Raw genomic sequence first — 15,972 nt, 5'->3', positions numbered from 1 at the left:
GCTATCATATCACCCCTTAACCTTCTCTTCTCCAGGCGAAACATACCCAGCTCCCTAAGTCGTTCCTCATAAGGCATCGTTTCCAGGCCTTTGACCATTTTGGTTGCCCTCTTCTGGACACGTTCCAGCTTGTCAGTCTCCTTCTTGAACTGTGGTGCCTAGAACTGGACACAGTACTCCAGGTGAGGTTTGACCAGAGCAGAATACAGTGGTACTGTTACTTCCCTTGATCTAGATGCTATACTCCTATTGATGCAGCCCAGAATTGCATTGGCTTTTTGAGCTGCTGCATCACACTGTTGACTCATGTCAAGATTGTGGTCTACCAAGACTCCTAGATCCTTTTCACATGTACTGCTCTCAAGCCAGGTGTCACCCATCCATTCATTTATTTTTATTTATTTTTGCCCAAGTGTAGTCCTTTACATTTCTCCTTGTTAAAATTCATCTTATTTCCTTTGGCCCAGTTGTCTAATCTGTTAAGGTCATTTGGAAGTGTGATCCTGTCCTCTGGGGTATTGGCCACAGCTCCCCATTTGGTGTCATCTGCAAACTTGCTCGGGATGCCCTCAAGCCTATCATTCAAGTCATTGATAAAGATGTTGAAGAAGACTGGTCCCAAGACAGAACCCTGTGGCACCCAACTAGTCACTACACTCCAGGATGAGGAGGAGCCATTGATGATGAGGAGAAATCTTTTTTTAAAAAGGAAGATTTTTGGAATCTACCGTATTTTTCGCTCCATAAGATGCACTTTTTTCCTCCTAAAAAGTAAGAGGAAATGTCTGTGCGTCTTATGGAGCGAATGTGTGGTCCCTGGAGCCGAACTGCCAAGGGGCGAAAGGCAGATCATGTTTTCTTTCTTTTTTAGAAAGAGCTAAAGGCTAACAAGATGGAAAGAGTGTTGAAAGGACCCGCTCAGCAGCTGATTGCAAGAGATCGGAGTGGGAGACAAGGGAGCTAATTCCCTTCCCGGCCCGCCCAGGCCCCTTGCCCGTGTAAACAGAACACGCGTAAAACATTTCAACAAAATGAAGGGGGACTCTGAAGGTGAGGGGAGTCTCAAGGGGGACTCTGAGGGTCCATTTAACAGACTGAGCCACAGCAATGCGTGGCCGGGCCAGATAGTAATGGAATAGAATATGTGTGCTCACTGCAAGATTCTAAGACACTTTTTGGTTTGCAGAATGCTAGAGCCAACTGGGAGAAGCTGACTTGCAGAATCATTTTTAAAAAGACAGACGTTTTTGGTCTGCAAAATACATTTTCACTTGATGGCTTGTTCAGAAATCGTCAGTGTTCCTCAAGCTGTCCCTCCATAGAGATCTAGAGGCAACTCCTAGGCGTGTCTGTAAGTTGGTTGAACAAGCTGCTGTGATATCCATAAACAATTTTCACCTGCAGTACTTACTTCTGAGCAGCTAGGTATAAAGAGCATTGTGTAAGGGAAGGGGGTGGGAGTTAATAGATTGTGCTTTCATCTTCTCGTCTTTCATCACCGTTGCCCTGATGCTGCATCACACATAAATTAATCCATACTAGGGCAGACTTGAATTTTCCGTCCAAAAATAGTGCCCTGAAATAGCCCACTGTTTCCAGATGCCGTATTTTTCGCTCCACAAGATGCACCTAACCATAGGATGCACCTAGTTTTTAGAGGAGGAAAAGAAGGGGGGGAAATACAGTGGTACCTCTACTTACGAATAATTCGACTTACGAATGTTTCTACTTACGAACAGAGTTCCGTCTGCCATCTTGGATATGGTGACCTTGTGCTTTGACCCCAGGACTGTGACTTGTGCTCAGACCCCCGGATTGTGACTTTGTGCTCAGACCCCCGGACTGTGACTTGTGCTCAGACCCCCGGACAGTGACTTTGTGCTCAGACCCCAGGACTGTGACTTTGTGCTTAGACCCTCAGACTGTGACTTGTGCTTAGAATATAGAGGCTATGAAATAAGACGTCAAATAAGAACAGGGGTGAGCAAACTTTTTCAGCAGTGGGCCAGTCCACTGTCCTTCAGACCATGTGGGGAGCCGGACGATATTTTGAAAAAAAATATGAACAAATTCCTATGCCCCACAAATAACCCAGAGATGCATTTTAAATAAAAAGACACATTCTACTCATGAAAAACACAAGGCAGGCCCCACAAATAACCCAGAGATGCATTTTAAATCAAAGGACACATTCTACTCATGTAAAAACACCAGGCAGGCCCCACAAATAACCCAGAGATGCATTTTAAATCAAAGGACACATTCTACTCATGTAAAAACACCAGGCAGGCCCCACAAATAACCCAGAGATACATTTTAAATCAAAGGACACATCCTACTCATGTAAAAACATGCTGATTCCTGGACCGTCCGTGGGCCAGATTTAGAAGGTGATTGGGCCACATCCAGCCCCTGGGCCTTAGTTTCGGGACCCCTGAATAAGAAGAATTAAACCTCAACCCTCAATCACTAAAGGGGAAGAGAATCTGAAGAATGAAATCAAGCAGATAAGAAAATTACAATCTGCCCTGTACTTTTGGATGGTAATGTTCTTATAGCTGACACTGTACTTTTGGATGGTAATGTTCTTATAGCTGACACGATGTTATAAATTGGAGTAATTGACCTGTGAAAGCAGCAAGAAGCTGATGCGAGTTAAAAAATTATCCTCTAAATACCATAAAGATTAACAGATATTTAATATTCACCCAAGAAGCGCTTACACTAAGTACGATGATTATGGCAATCAGAGTTTATTTACTAATGTAGGGCTGACTTTAATATATACAACTTGGTTCTTAATCCTCTAAGAGCTAAAAGTCACTGCTTAGATTTTCCGAACTGATTAAACAGAGTCTGCAAAGGAAAGAAAAAGAATCCACTACTCGTTTCTGATCTACCAACAGCTCTACATAAATGTTTTACTATAGTAAGCTCTGCCTGGCCCAGCTGGGAGTCCGAAACACACTCCATCACCAAGATCTTCTTCTTCCCTGGCAACAAAGATTAAGCAGAGGTTGCGGAGTGAGAAAATCAAAGATTAGGAGGCCAAGAGTTTTTCCTGGATTCTCTGGGACTAATTGATTACCTTGTTTCTGTCAAGGAACAAGTTTCCCACAAATCAGACTGAAAAGCAGTAACAGGGTTTTACTAATGGTGCCCTAAAGCCCAGAACTTCTAGAATCAGACCCCATGGCTGGTCCTTTTTCTTTTTAGTGATAACTAGCTGGCCCGGCCACGCGTTGCTGTGGCTCAGACTGTTAAATGGATCCTCTGAGTCCCCCTTCAGACTCTCCTCACCTTCAGAGTCCTCCTTAGAATCATAGAGTTGGAAGAGACCACAAGGGCCATCCAGTCCAACCCCCTGCCAACGAGGAAACACCATCAAAGCATTCCTGACAGATGGCTGTCAAGCCTCTGATTAAAGACCTCAAAAGAAGGAGAGTCCACCACACTCCTTGGCAGCAAATTCCACTGCTGAACCGCTCTTACTGTCAGAAAGTTCTTCCTAATGTTGAGGTAGAATCTTCTTTCTTGTAGTTTGAATCCATTGCTCCGTGTCCGCTTCTCTGGAGCAGCAGAAAACAACCTTTCTCCCTCCTGTATATGACATCCTTTGATATATTTGAACATGGCTATCATATCACCCCTTAACCTTCTCTTCTCCAGGCTAAACATACCCAGTTCCCTAAGCCGTTCCTCATAAGCTTGTTAGTCTCCTTCTTGAACTGTGGTGCCCAGAACTGGACACAGTACTCCAGGTGAGGTCTGACCAGAGCCGAATACAGTGGTACTATTACTTCCCTTGATCTAGACGCTATACTCCTATTGATGCAGCCCAGAATTGCATTGGCTTTTTGAGCTGCTGCATCACACTGTTGACTCATGTCAAGTTGGTGGTCTACCAAGACTCCTAGATCCTTTTCACGTGGACTGCTCTCAAGCCAGGTATCTTCCACCCTGTATTTGTGCCTTTCTTTTTTTGCCCAAGTGGAGTACTTTACATGTCTCCTTGTTAAAATTCATCATGTTTGCTTTGGCCCAGTTGTCTAATCTGTGAAGGTCATTTTGAAGTGTGATCCTGTCCTCTGGGGTATTAGCCACCCCTCCCCATTTGGTGTCATCTGCAAACTTGCTCAGGATGCCCTCAAGCCCATCATCCAAGTCCTTGATAAAGATCTTGAAGAAGATGGGCCCATGACAGAACCCTCTGGCACCTCACTAGTCAGGATGAAGGGGAACCATTGATGAGCACCCTTTGGGTTTGGTCAGCCAGCCAGTTACAAATCCACTGAATGGTAGAAATCCCTTCATTTTGTTGAAATGTTTTACATGCGTTCTGTTTACACAGGCCCATCCCTGTGACTCCCCCCACCCTGTCCTGACCCATGAGCTATCCCATCCCCTCCTCCCCTCCAACTCATCCCTGTGGTTGTCCCCACCCTGTCCCGACCCATGAGGTATGCCGCCCCCTCCCCCCCGGCTTATCCCTGTGGCTGGCATACCCTGTTCTGATCCATGACCTATCCCGTCCGCTCCTCCCCCCACCCCCGGCTCATCCATGTGATTGGCCCTACCCTGTCCTGACCCATGACCTATCCCGCCCCCTCCTCCTTCCCCCCAAATATATTTATTATTTTGTAACAAACAAAGACAAAAAAACAAAACCTTACAAAATGCAAAATAAAAAAGATAACATGAAAAGAAGAAAAACAAAAATTCCAAAACTTCAACATATCAATTACTTCCTCATATCCCTTCCAACTGTGTTACATTGTAAATCCTCTTTAGTAATTTCTAAATCTTATTCTCATACCTTCTTTCATAGAATCATAGAGTTGGAAGAGACCACAACCCCCTGCCAAGCAGGAAACACCTATATTTACCCTATAACTATTCTTTTTTCTAATATTATCTTATATCATAACACAAAATCTCACACTTGCTGTTTACTTCTAACTACACCTCAATATCAATATTTATCTAAACATTTTTTATTTCTACAACCTCCCTGTACCTCCTAAACTTCTATTAATTATTTCCAATAATATGTTTATTTCTTAAATACACGTTGAATTTTTTCCAATCTTCCTCCACCGCTTCTTCCCTCTGGTCTTGGAGTCTCCCTGTTAACTCTGCCAGTTCCATAAATTCTATCATCTTCTGCCATTCATCTATCGTTGGTAATTCTTCCAATTCTTGGCTAATAATATTCTTTCTGCTGTTGTGGCATACAGAAAAAATGTAACATCTTTCTTAGGTATTTCCTCTCTAACTATCCCAAGTATATCCCGACCCCTCCCCCCCACCCCGCACCCAGGCAAGCCCCCAGCACCACTCGGCCCAGTCTGGAAAGCCGAGCTGAGCCATTGTGGAGAGGGAAGCTTTCCTAGGTGCAGTACCAGTGTAGCCGTCGTTAGAGTGCGCTGTTTTGCAACCTCTCCTGTGCTCCCAGCATCCTCGGCTGTCTGGGTTTTGTGTTCGGGAACAGTGGGTTTTGCCTGCTTGACCTGCCTCAGGTGTGACATCTGTCTAAGCAAACTGTATAACATCCTTTGCGTATTCGCATGTGACGTGTCCAAATTTTAATGCAATTGGTCAAGCGGTTTCGGAGAAAAGTAGATACTCACCCACATGCCCTTTTTACATTTTTATATCTATATATAGATTACTCAGTTACTGTTGTAAAATAAAATGTCAAAATAAAATTTAAAAATCCTTCCAGTAGCACCTTAGAGACCCACTCAGTTTGTCATAGGTATGAGCTTTCGTGTGCATGCGCACTTTTTCAGATACTGTACACTGAAACAGAAGTCGTCGTCGTTTAGTCGTTTAGTCGTGTCCGACTCTTCGTGACCCCACGGACCATAGCACGCCAGGCACTCCTGTCTTGCACTGCCTCCCACAGTTTGGTCAAACTCATGTTCGTAGCTTCGAGAACACTGTCCAACCATCTTGTCCTCTGTCGTCCCCTTCTCCTAGTGCCCTCAATCTTTCCCAACATCAGGGTCTTTTCCAAGGATTCTTCTCTTCTCATGAGGTGGCCAAAGTATTGGAGCCTCAGTTTCATGATATGTCCTTCCAGGGAGCACTCAGGGCTGATTTCCTTAAGAATGGATAGGTTTGATCTTCTAGCAGTCCATGGGACTCTCAAGAGTCTCCTCCAGCACCATAATTCAAAAGCATCAACAGAAGTCACCAGACCCTTATATATAGTGAGAGGGTGGGGAGGGGTATTACTCAGAAGGGGGGTGGGAATGGGTGATAGGCTGATAGGAGTGGTAAACCTGTTGATGACAGTTAACGACTGTTAACGACTGCAATTGGTCTTACAGTTCAGACCAGATCTCTCCATGGTTTGAAGCTTGGTAATGAATTGTAATTCAGCAACTTCTCTTTCCAGTCTGAAGGGTCCAAACAGGCCAAACCCTACGCCAAAGGATAAATGGACATAAATCTGACATCAGGAATCACAAGACAGAGAAACCAGGAGGAGAACACTTCAATCTCCCAGGACATTCCATACAAGATCTCAAAGTAGCTGTTTTATTACACAAAATTTCAGAAACAGACTACTTTCAAGGTGTCACTATTAGTATATTAAAAAGGTAAAGGGGAAAGAGACCCCTGACCATTAGGTCCAGTCGTGACTGACTCCGGGGTTGCATCGCTCATCTCGCGTTATTGGCCGAGGGAGCCGGCGTACAGCTTCCGGGTCATGTGGCCAGCATGACAAAGCCGCTTCTGGCGAACCAGAGCAGCGCATGGAAACGCCGTTTACCTTCCCGCCAGAGTGGTACCTATTGATCTACTTGCACTTTGACGTGCTTTCGAACTGCTAGGTTGGCAGGAGCTGGGACCAAGCAACGGGTGCTTACCCCGTGGCAGGGATTCGAACCGCCGACCTTCCGATCAGCCCTAGGCTCTGGGGTTTGACCCACAGCGCCCCCCGTGGGGAAAGCTAAGCGGAAAATGTGATTCAAGAGTGTCTGCAGAAAATCTCACCTGCATGCGGATTCTGACATTCGTGCTACGCTAGGAAAATTGTTACCATAAGAAAAAGCCTAGTGTAGCTGAAATATATTTCTTCGGTTATCTAGGAACATTGAAGGGTTGTCTTTGGGGTTTGCCTCTCTTATGGCCTCCCCTTGTAAGATGTAAGATGAAACTTCTGGCAATAGCAGCAATCACAGCAACTCTTTGAGGGTCTAATAAGTCCCCCAAGGAGTTGGTGTTCTAGTTCCCTCCCTTTCTTTTCAGTGGAAAACTAATTCTTTCTCATGGAGGACAGCAACTTGTGTGATATTCTTGGGTATACTACAACACACCAAAGAGAGTTGGATGTGGTTAATGCAACTGTATTTATAATGCTCTCAAACAGGGGCATACCCAGATCAAAACTGGGGTGGGGGGCAAGAGAGGGAAAGAGAGAGGGAAGGAAGGAGGGAGGGAGGGAAGAGAGAAGGAAGGAAGGAAGGAAGGAAGGAAGGAAGGAAGGAACGACAGAAGGGGTGGGTGAGAGAAAGAGAGGAAAGGAAAAAAGGAAGGAAGGAAGGGGTGTGTGTGAGAGAGAGAAGGGAATAATAGAATCATAGAGTTGGAAGAGACCAAGAGGGCCATCCAGTCCAACCCCCTGCCAACGAGGAAACACCATCAAAGCATTCTTGACAGATGGCCGTCAAGCCTCTGCTTAAAGACCGCCAAAGAAGGAGACTCCACCACACTCCTTGGCAGCAAATTCCACTGCCAAACAGCTCTTACTGTCAGGAAGTTCTTCCTAATGTTGAGGTGGAATCTTCTTTATTGTAGCTTGAATCCATTGCTCCGTGTCCTCTTCTCTGGAGCAGCAGAAAACAACCTTTCTCCCTCCTCTATATGACATCCTTTGATATCTTTGAACATGGCTATCATATCACCCCTTCACCTTCTCTTCTCCAGGCTAAACATACCCAGCTCCCTAAGCTGTTCCTCATAAGGCATCGTTTCCAGGCCTTTGACCTTTTTGGTTGCCCTCTTCTGGACACGTTCCAGCTTGTCAGTCTCCTTCTTGAACTGTGGTGCCCAGAACTGGACACAGTACTCCAGGTGAGGTCTGACCAGAGCAGAATACAGTGGTACTGTTACTTCCCTTGATCTAGATGCTATACTCCTATTGATGCAGCCCAGAATTGCATTGGCTTTTTTAGCTGCTGAATCACACTGTTGACTCATGTCAAGTTTGTGGTCTACCAAGACTCCTAGATCCTTTTCACATGTACTGCTCTCAAGCCAGGTGTCTCCCATCCTGTATTTGTGCCTTTCATTTTTTTTGGCCCAAGTGGCACCCCACTAGTCACTTCTCTCCAGGATGAGGAGGAGCCATTGATGAGCACCCTTTGGTCAGTCAGCCAGTTACAAATCCACTGAACTGGCTGGAGGAAGGGAGGGACGGAGAAAAAGGAAGAAAGGAAGAGGGGGGAAGGAAGGATGGAGCTCCCGCCCCCCCGCCCCCCCAGCTCAGACTGCTTCTCGCCCTCCCCACATTCCTGTCGCTGGCTGCGGCCGTGGAGGGGGCGGAAACAGCCCAATTTCAGGCTGCTTCTCGCCCTCCCCGCGTTCCTGTCGCTGGCTGCAACCGCAGAGGGGGCGGAAACAGCCCGATTTCCATTACCCGCAGTGCCTTTCCCCTTCAATTTTTGGTAGGAAAAAGTGCAGGTTATGGTCCGTAAAATACGGTAATTTTTTTTTTTGTTGCTGGGGGGGCTGCCTCCCCTGCCTCTTGCTGGGTACGCCCATGCTCTCAAAGACACAGCTGTCCCTTTGAACCGCTGGTGGTGTAAGAAAGTTTCAGGGAAGGGGCTTCCTTTTGTATACGCGGCACCACATTTTTCGCTCCGTAAGACGCACCTGACCAAAAGACACACATAATTTTTAGAGGAGGAAAGGGGGAAAGCCGTGTTTTTGGGGGGATCAGCTCAAAGTTGTGCAGCTTCTTGCAGCTTCTTTTGCAAATGGGAAAGCCCCGATTTTGGGTGGATCAGTTCAGTTGTGCAGCTTTTTTGCAAAGGGGGAAAGCTCCTTTTTTTGAGCATCAGTTCAAAGTTGTGCAGCTTCTTTTCCCAGTTTGTGGTCTACCAAGACTCCTAGATCCTTTTCACATGTACTGCTCTCAAGCCAGGTGTACTTCCCCCGAGAAGAAGTGTGAGAGTGAGAAGCCAGAGGCTGCTTGTGTATTTTTCTGTTTGCTTGTGTTACAGAAGGGGATGCGGGAAGGCAATGCTGTTTAACCTAACTGGTAATTTTATTCTACAAGAAGGCATATATTACCCTTGCTTGCTTTGCCAAAACCCCTTCCGCATGATGGATGAGATTTAAAGGTTGATCCGACTAAATTGCAGCGAGAAAACTAACGACACAGATATTTCTTTGGCGGAATCTTCCTACAAGACATCCTGGCTGTGGCATAAATGGTGTAAGATAATGGACAATAAAAGTCACTCCGAAATAAAACTCTCCCAGGGTAGAACTGCTGTAGAGAGCCAGGAGAGAATGTAATCACAAGCCACAGGGCCATCATTTAAATATATCCGTTATCTTGCATCACATCTTGACAGATTTATTTTATGAGCCAGCAAGAGAGAGAACATTATCAGAGAAAGGAAGGCAGAATCGTTTTGGTGCTTAGTTTTCAAAAGAGTTTGAATCACTAGGTTCTTTCATGGAGGCCTCGGTAAAAGGCGTTCCACTTCTTTGGCACATATTTTCCATCTCAGTCCCAAATACAAATCCTATACAGTGGAACCTCGGTTTACACCTACGTCTGTTTACGAATGCCTCCGTTTACGAATGCCGCAGACCCAGAAGTGTTTAAATCCGGGTTCCACGGCGTGGGATGTGCAGATCGCTTCTGCGCAGATTGCGCATGCGCAGAAGCGCTCTATCGGCGCTTTGCGCACGAACGTGCCTTCGGGGAGCTAATGCCTCCGTTTATAAACGCCTCCGTGGAACGGATTGCGTTCGCAAACCGAGGTTCCACTGCAGATTGCAATTGACCTTATCGAAGTGTTTTTCACCCTTGTGATTTCTGCAAAACTTGAGTATTAAGTGAGATCCGAACACTGCTCACTGAGTGGAAGTACTCTGCTCCAATTTCCATGAGCTGCCCTTTGTTCGTGTTTCTCATATTATAAGACATGTCTTATATTTATTTTTTCCTCAAAAAAAACACACTATGGCTTATTTTCAAGGGATGTCTTATTTTTTTCCTCCTCCTCCTGCCGCGGCCGGCATTGCTGCTGCGCCTATCACTATGTCTTATTTTCGGGGTATGGCTTATATTCCATGAATGCTTAAAAATCCTGCTATGGCTTATTTTATGGGTATGTCTTAAAATATGAGAAACAGGGTATATAACATATACCTTTCAGGACCTACAGGTGAAACTCGGAAAATTAGAATATTGAAAAGTGCATTGATTTCAGTAACGCAACTTATAAGGTGATACCAATCTATGAGATAGATGGGTGACACGCAAAGCAAGATTTGTCAAGCTTTTCTTTGTTGCCATTGCCGTTATTTGTCATTAGGTGGGTCAATTATAAATGGAATGTAATTAATGAAATGTCATAGCAATGTTTATCTGGTATGCAGGCTGAGACCCTACCTGCCCGTGGACTGTCTCGCCAGAGTGGTGCATGCTCTAGTTAGCTCCCGCTTGAACTACTGCAATGCGCTTTACGTGGGGCTACCTTTGAAGGTGACCCAGAAACTGCAATTAATCCAGAATGCAGCAGCTAGACTAGTGACTGGGAGTGGCCGCCGGGACCACATAACACTGGTCTTGAAAGATCTACATTGGCTCCCAGTACATTTCCAAGCACAATTGGTGCTGACCTTGGATGCCCTAAACGGCCTCGGTCCAGTATACCTGAAGGAGCGTCTCCACCTCCATCGTTCTGCCTGGACACTGAGGTCCAGTACTGACAGCCTTTTGGCGGTTCCCTTGTTGCGAGAAGCCAAGTTGCAGGGAACCAGGCAGAGGGCCTTCTCGGTGGTGGCACCCTGTGGAACGCCCTCCTACCAGAGGTCAAAGAGAATAACAACTACCAGACCTTTAGAAGGCATCTCAAGGCAGCCCTGTTTAGGGAAGCTTTTAATGTTTGATAGATTTCTGTATTTTAATATTTTGTTGGAAGCCGCCCAGAGTGGCTGGGGGAACCCAGCCAGATGGGCGGGGTATAAATTATAAATTATTATTATTATTATTATTATTATTATTATTATTATTAAGTTGCATTACTGAAGTCAATGCACTTTTCAACAATATTCTAATTTTCTGAATTTCACCTGTACACAGCAAGAGGATAGGTGGTGTTGGCATACGGAAACAGACATGTGGGCACAATTCTTGCTGCTGTGCTTTCTCCTTGGGAAATAATTCCTTGCCACTCAAGCTGTTTGTTCATGAGGAAGAATAATTTGGCCTGTGGATGTGATCTAGGCGTCCAAAGCTACGTGCTTATACCTGATTAAGCTGATCACAGCTGTTATTGAGGCTGATTTGGAAAAGGAGTACGCATTGGGCATCTCTCAGGTGCATCCGTTATGAGCGGAGGCTGTTGTTACTGAAATTACTTTCCTTAATAGGTTTCCTTCGCTACCAAGTGCCTTGGGGCATTTTTGCCTCTTAAAGTGCACCTAGAATCATAGAGTTGGAAGAGACCACAAGGGCCATCCAGTCCAACCCCCTGCCAAGCAGGAAACACCATCAAAGCATTATTGACAAATGGCTGACAGCAACACGTGGCCGGGTCAGCTAGTAGAATCCTAGAATCATAGAGTTGGAGGAGACCACAAGGGCCATCCAGTCCAATCCCCTGCCAAGCAGGAAACACCATCAAAGCATTCCTGACAGATGACCGTCAAGCCTCCGCTTAAAGACCTCCAAAGAAGGAGACTCCACCACACTCCTTGGCAGCAAATTCCACTGCCTTTGACCATTTTGGTTGCCCTCCCCTGGACACGTTCCAGCTTGTCAGTATCCTTCTTGAACTGTGGTGCCCAGAACTGGACACAGTACTCCAGGGGAGGTCTGACCAGAGCAGAATACAGTGGTACTATTACTTCCCTTGATCTAGATGCTATACTCCTATTGATGCAGCCTAGAATTGCATTGGCTTTTTGAGCTGCTGCATCACACTGTTGACTCATGTCAAGTTTGTGGCCTACCAGGACTCCTAGATCCTTTTCACTGCTCTCAAGCCAGGTGTCCCCCATCCTGTATTTGTTCCTTTCTCTCTCTTTTTGCCCAAGTATAGTCCTTTACATTTCTCCCTGTTAAAATTCATCTTGTTTGTTTTATTATTATTATTAAATATTTGTGTCTTCTTCTTCTTCTTCTTCTTCTTCTTCTTCTTCTTCTTCTTCTTCTTCTTCTTCTTCTTCTTCTTCTTCTTCTTCTTCTTCTTCTTGTTACTTTAAAAGTAAAGATCCTGTAGTCTAGTTTTTTCAGCCCCAGAAGTAGTCTGCCCCTTGCCTCCCGCGAATTATGCTCTGATCTACCTATAGCATGTTTCCCCAGCATCCCAGAATAGCTGATCCTTTTGAGCAGTGTGACCCTTGGGTGTCAGCGAGAATCAGCGTTGGTATCATGTGAGCTGACACCAATCCCTTTTCCAAACCGATATTTTATCCTTGCTCCTTCCAAAGCTTTGCAAGCAACGGTGCTTTGAAACAAGTAGCCAAACTGAATTACTGCGTACAGTGGTACCTCGACTTACGAAGGCGATCCGCTCTGTGGCGCTCTTCGTAAGTTGAAACCTTCGGATGTCGAACGTCCATTTTGCGCATGCGCGGCACCCGATTTTGCACTTCTGCGCATGTGCGGCAAAAATACTTCCGGGTTTGCAGACTTCGTAAGTCTAAACCTTCAGACGTTAAGGCATTCTGATGTCGAGGTACTCCTGCATATAAGACTACTTTTTAACCCAGGAAAATCTTCTCAAAAGTCGGGGGTTGTCTTATACGGCGGGTCGTATTTCTTATACGGCGAGTATATCCCAAACTCTACATTTTAACTGGAAAAGTCAGGGGTCGTCTTATATGCTGGGTCGTCTTATACACCCTGTTGTCTTATACGCCAGAATATATGGCACTTGTGGCAGCTGTGCTGTTCTGAGCTGCTAGTGACTATCTCTCATAGGAAGCAACCATGCCTTGTTTTCCCTGCAGCACCCAAAAAATCATGAGCCTACCAGGAGCATGTGTGCTCTCTCTGTGTGTGTTGCTGACAGACTAAGCTTCACACTTTCAGAAAAGAGCCCATTGTTCTGCCCGGACACTGAGGTCCAGTGCCGAGGGCCTTCTGGCGGTTCCCTCGTTGCGAGAAGCCAAGTTGCAGGGAACCAGGCAGAGGGCCTTCTCGGTGGTGGCGCCCGCCCTGTGGAACGCCCTCCCATCAGATGTCAAAGAAAAAAACAGCTACCAGATTTTTAGAAGACATCCGAAGGCAGGCTTTTAATGTTTAATAGATTCTTTTGTTTTATTTTTCTGTTGGAAGCCACCCAGAGTGGCCCAGATGCGGCCCAATCGCCTTCCAAATCTGGCCCGTGGACAATCCGGGAATCAGCATGAGTAGAATGTGTCCTTTTATTTAAAACTAGCTGACCCGGCCACACGTTGCTGTGGTTCTTTCCTGTGACACCCCCCACCCTGTCACGATCCATGACGTATCCTGCCCCTCCTCCCTCCACCCCGGCTCATCCCTGTGTTTCGGTAGGATACCCTTCCCTCTGTTGTCCCTGGGGAGTGTTGGCCCCTCCCCCTGTATTTCCATACCTTGGCCCCCACCCTTAGAAAAGGAACTGTTAGGTTCTGGGTTCTATTTCCCAGCATGCACTTTTGTCTGAACCCTCTGTTGTTCCTGGGGATTGTTGGCCCCTACCCCCGGTATCTTTCTACATTGGCCCCCATCATTGGAGAAGGAGTTGTCAGTTTCTGGGTTCTATTTCCCAGTATTTACTTTTGTCTGAGCCGTCTGTTGTCCCTTCCCCCCTGTATCGCCATACATTGGCCCCTGCGAACGAATTGTGAACATTTCTATATATTTAGATTAAGGATAGGGGATGATGATGTGCCTGGCAATAAAAGGTGCATTCTGAAGTACCCGAGTTTTTCAGTTCCATAAAAAACCTAGGAAGTGGCAAGGGGAAGGTAGGGAATTGTAAATGGGGTGGTTATCTACCCCCCGCCCCTACGTCAGCCCATGACCTATTTGGGCTCCTCCTCCCCCCACCTCCCACCCAGGGCTCCATTTGGGATAGTATTTAATGGGATGTAGACCTGAGGCCTAGTATGTAAAATGGAGCCAAGGCCTCCTGTTTTACAGGATCTCATGGCGGAGGTGGGTGTGGTGTGTTGTTGTGGCTTATCCATGTGACTGGCCCCATGTGTCCCGATCCATGATCTATTCAGTTTGCCCCCCCCCATGACCGGTGTGGTAGTGTTGCTAAATGGTAAAGTAAAAAACCTTTGCCGTGCAGGGGCCTACATAAATCAAAGGCTGTGCTGTGGCCTGTGCCACCCCCCCCCAGGCAGGCCCCGACCTCCACTTGGCAATGTTGGTTTTTTGGTGGGGTTTTTTTGGGGGGGGGTTAGTGGTGCTAAATGGTAAAGTAAAAACCCCTTGCCGTGCCCCCAAGTGTGTTGTTGTGGGTTCCCCCCCCCGGGCCTGTCAGGGGCCTACATTAAACAAAGGCGTAGTGGTGTGATAATGGCCGCCTTGGGGGATTTTCAGTTGCTTGGTTTATGATGATGTCATTTGGTTTGTGGGTGTGGCTTAGATTTCACAGGAAGGGAGGGGGTGGAGGAGGGTATTACGCCACTTGAGGGCACTGTTTGAGTTGGTGGAAAAGCAGGTCTATACCTGTGCAGGTGTGTGATTTGAGGGAATTTTGCTTCCAACAACGCTCTAGGAGTGGCCTGGATCGTTGTGTCAAAATTTCAGGATGATCGGTCAAGCGGTTATGGAGAAAAGTGTCAAACGCAGTTTCACGATTTTTACATTTTTATATATATAGATGCATCTCTGGGTTATTTGTGGGGTCTGCCTGATGTTTTTACATGAGTAGAATGTGTCCTTTTATTTAAAATGCATCTCTGAGTTATTTGTGGGGCATAGGAATTTGTTCATATTTTTTTTCAAAATATAGTCCGGCCCCCCACAAGGTCTGAGGGAGAGTGGGCCGGCCCCCTGCTGAAAAAGTTCGCTGACCCCTGATATAGGCTATTTTCATTTCAGCAAGGCCTTTGCCAAGGTGCCCCATGATATTCTTGTAAAGAAGCTGGTAAAATGCGGGCTAGACAATGCTACCATTCAGTGGATTTGTAACTGGCTGGCTGACCGAACCCATAGGGTGCTCATCCATGGCTCCTCCTCATCCTGGAGAAAACTGACTAGTGGGGTGTCACAGGGTTCTGTCTTGGGCCCAGTCTTCTTCAACATCTTTATCAATGACTTGGGTGAGAAATGAAAGGCACAAATACAGGATGGGAGACACCTGGCTTGAGAGCAGTACATGTGAAAAGGATCTTGGAGTCTTAGTAGACCACAAACTTGACATGAGTCAACAGTGTGATGCAGCAGCTCAAAAAGCCAATGCAATCCTGGGCTGCATCAATAGGAGTTTAGCATTTAGATCAGGCATCCCCAAACTGCAACCCTCCAGATGTTTTCGCCTACAACTCCCATGATCCCTAGCTAACAGGAGCAGTGTTCCGGGATGATGGGAATTGTAGTCTGAAACATCTGGAGGGCCGAAGTTTGGGGATGTCTGATCTAGATCAAGGGAAGTAATAGTACCACTGTATTCTGCTCTGGTCAGACCTCACCTGGAGTACTGTGTCCATTTCTGGGCACCACCGTTCAAGAAGGATACTGACAAGCTGGAACGTGTCCAGAGGAGGGCAACCAAAATGGTCAAAGGCCTGGAAACG

At 46.2% G+C, this 15,972-nt stretch overlaps 1 protein-coding gene across 6 annotated transcripts in view; it reads left to right on the top strand.

Annotated features, from left to right (window-relative positions):
- Positions 1-15,972, top strand: part of NEK6 (NIMA related kinase 6) — a 90,722-nt gene that overhangs the window by 12,432 nt on the left and 62,318 nt on the right. The gene's annotated exons all lie outside the window — the stretch shown is intronic.

This window comes from Zootoca vivipara, chromosome Z2 (assembly GCF_965207765.1).
Source record: "Zootoca vivipara chromosome Z2, rZooViv2.hap1.1, whole genome shotgun sequence".
Classification (NCBI taxonomy): domain Eukaryota; kingdom Metazoa; phylum Chordata; class Lepidosauria; order Squamata; family Lacertidae; genus Zootoca; species Zootoca vivipara.
This window is presented reverse-complemented; position numbering and strand designations above follow the sequence as displayed.